The sequence below is a fragment of the Tupaia chinensis genome, unplaced genomic scaffold (genome assembly GCF_000334495.1).
Source record: "Tupaia chinensis unplaced genomic scaffold, TupChi_1.0 Scaffold000235_1, whole genome shotgun sequence".
NCBI classification, from domain to species: Eukaryota; Metazoa; Chordata; class Mammalia; order Scandentia; family Tupaiidae; genus Tupaia; species Tupaia belangeri.
In genome coordinates, this window is record NW_006159713.1 from 3,967,950 (window position 1) to 3,970,552 (window position 2,603).

The window sequence follows — 2,603 nt, forward strand, 5'->3', positions numbered from 1 at the left end:
CTTCCCTTGGGATTTTGGACACACACACACACACACACACACACACACACACATGCCCAGAGTGTTTTTCAAGTCACTAGGTCTGGGACTTGAACCACCTAGTGGCCTATGTAGGATCCAGCTGCCTTAACCACCATACTACCTGGCTGGCCCAAGTAATTCACACTTTAAATTGTGTACTTTCTTTTTTTTAAGAGAGATTTTTGCTATAGGGTGTGTGTGCTCGCCATAGAGACAGAGAGACAGAAAACAAGAAATTCCCCCTCAGGGCGGTTGGTCATGCTACAATCCCTTCTCCTCCATTCTCCTCTCAGGATCTTGGGCATGCACGCACATGTGCCCGGCGTGAGTTTAAGCCACCGGGTCTGGGACTCGAACCAGGGTTAACTACATGGGAGTCCAGTGAGGTAACCATTATGCCATCTGCTGGTCCCAAATTGTGTACTGTTCTGAGTAGTGTGAAGAAGTGTCATGTTTCCAGGTCCATCCTGCTCAGGTCACAGGTCATCATTTGTCCAGCCGTCTGAGTTATCAGATCAAGCAGAGTATGTACAGGGTTTGGGACCGTCTATGATTTCAGGCATCCCTGGGAAGGAGGGTCTGAGGATATGGGGACTGTTGTACATTCTCCCTCATCTTCAGATGGCATTCGATCTTCCTGCGAACTCAAACTCAACTTTGGAGAAAAGGGGAGACCAGACCTATCTAGGCTGGTCTCTGACCTCCTGACCTCCCTTTCTTCATCTCTACAGTGGCGCAAAAAGGAGTTAAAATCAGACTTCAGCCCCAAGGACCTGTGATTTCTGGAACTTTCTAGCTGTTCCTGCAAAACTGCCTGTTTTCAGAATCAGTGGAGGAGAGTCTAGGAGGCCCAGGGGCTTGTCTTGGCAAACTCCACTGCGTCTCCAAGGTCACCTCCTTGAATAGCCTGTCTCCCCAAAGCTGGTTGTTCAGCTCCTTTTCAACTCTTCTCATTTGGCAGTTGGTCTCCAGCCTCTTCCTTCTTCAACGGGAAGTAGGGTAATAAGAGCCTTAATCCATGGTTTATGGCAGTTGTGGTCCAATCTTTGATGAAAGGGGACTCTTAAATCTACCTAGGGTGCCTGAGAAGGGAGAAATAGAATTCAGGAAGAAAAAAGTTTCCCAGGAAGGGGAGACAATATTGTAAACACATCGCTTTTCCTCCAAGTTCGTTTTCCAGAACAGTCCATTCAAATGCTCAATAGGTTTGATTTTTTTTGTTTTGTTTTGGTTTTTAATTTAACAAGCTGAGTATAGAAAACTGAATTGCACTGGGCCAGCAGATGGTATAATGGTTACATCACTGAACTTCCCATGTAGTTGACTGAGGTTCAAATCCTGGACCCAATGGCTTAAAACACACCAGGCACGTGTGTGCCCAAGATCCCAAGAAGAGAATGGAGAAGGGATTGTGGCATAGCCATTACCCCAGGTGGGGGGGATGATTTTTTGCTTTCTGTCCCTATGTCTCTCTCTGTCTCTCCAGAGAGTACATGCGCCCTATAGCAAAAAATCTCTAAAAAAAAAAAAAAAAAAAAAGAAAGAAAAGAAAACTGAACTGCAATGCTAGAAGCCACATGACAGACCATGGGTTCAGATTCTCAGGTCAACCTGAAAATATGCTGGATGTACCTCATACAATTTACCCTAAGCCCCTTTACCCCACCTAATGGGTATAATCATCATACTGTTCCAGAGTTGTCTCTTAATAATGTACTTAAAATATATTTAATACGATACTTAAAAGAACTTGACACAAGACAATCTCGAATTTATCAGTCTCACTGTTTATGTGTCTTATTTAAAGAGTCATTTTTACCCCAAAGTAATAAACAAACATTCTATTTTCCCTCTTTCATTTCCTTTTCTTTTCTTCCTTTTCTTTTCTTTTCTTTTTTTATTTGCCAGAGGGCTTGTGCGCTCACCAGAGAGAGGCAGTCAGAAAGAAAGAGAGAGATGGAAAGTGAGAAAGCCCCCTCCACGGGGTACTGTCATGCCACAATCTCTTCTCCACCATCTCTCCCTCCTTTCAGGATTTTGAGGACATGCACACACACCCAGTGTGTTTTTCAAGCTGCCAGGTCTGGGACTTGAACCACACAGTCATGTAGGATCTAGCCACTTAATCACCAGGCCACAGTCTGGCCTCCATTTTTTTTTTTAATGTTTCTTTTATTCCCCAATTTTTTAAAAAAATTTTATTCATGTTAGAGAGCATATGCATGAGACAGAGAGAGAGAGAAGCACCTCGACAGGGTTCCATTATGCCATGAATCCCTTAGTCCAGCTGTTCGGATGGTCAGGATCTTGGGCACACACACAAATGCCCTTCAGCATGTTTTCAGGTTGATCAGGGAATCTGAACCCACAGTCAGTCATGTGGCTTCTAGCATTGCAGTTCAGTTTTCTTTTCTTTTTTTTTTTTTTTTTTTTTTAGAGATTTTTTGCTATAGGGCGCATGTACTCTCTGGAGAGACAGAGAGAGACATAGGGACAGAAAGCAAAAAATCATCCCCCCCACCTGGGGTAATGGCTATGCCACAATCCCTTCTCCATTCTCTTCTTGGGATCTTGGGCACACA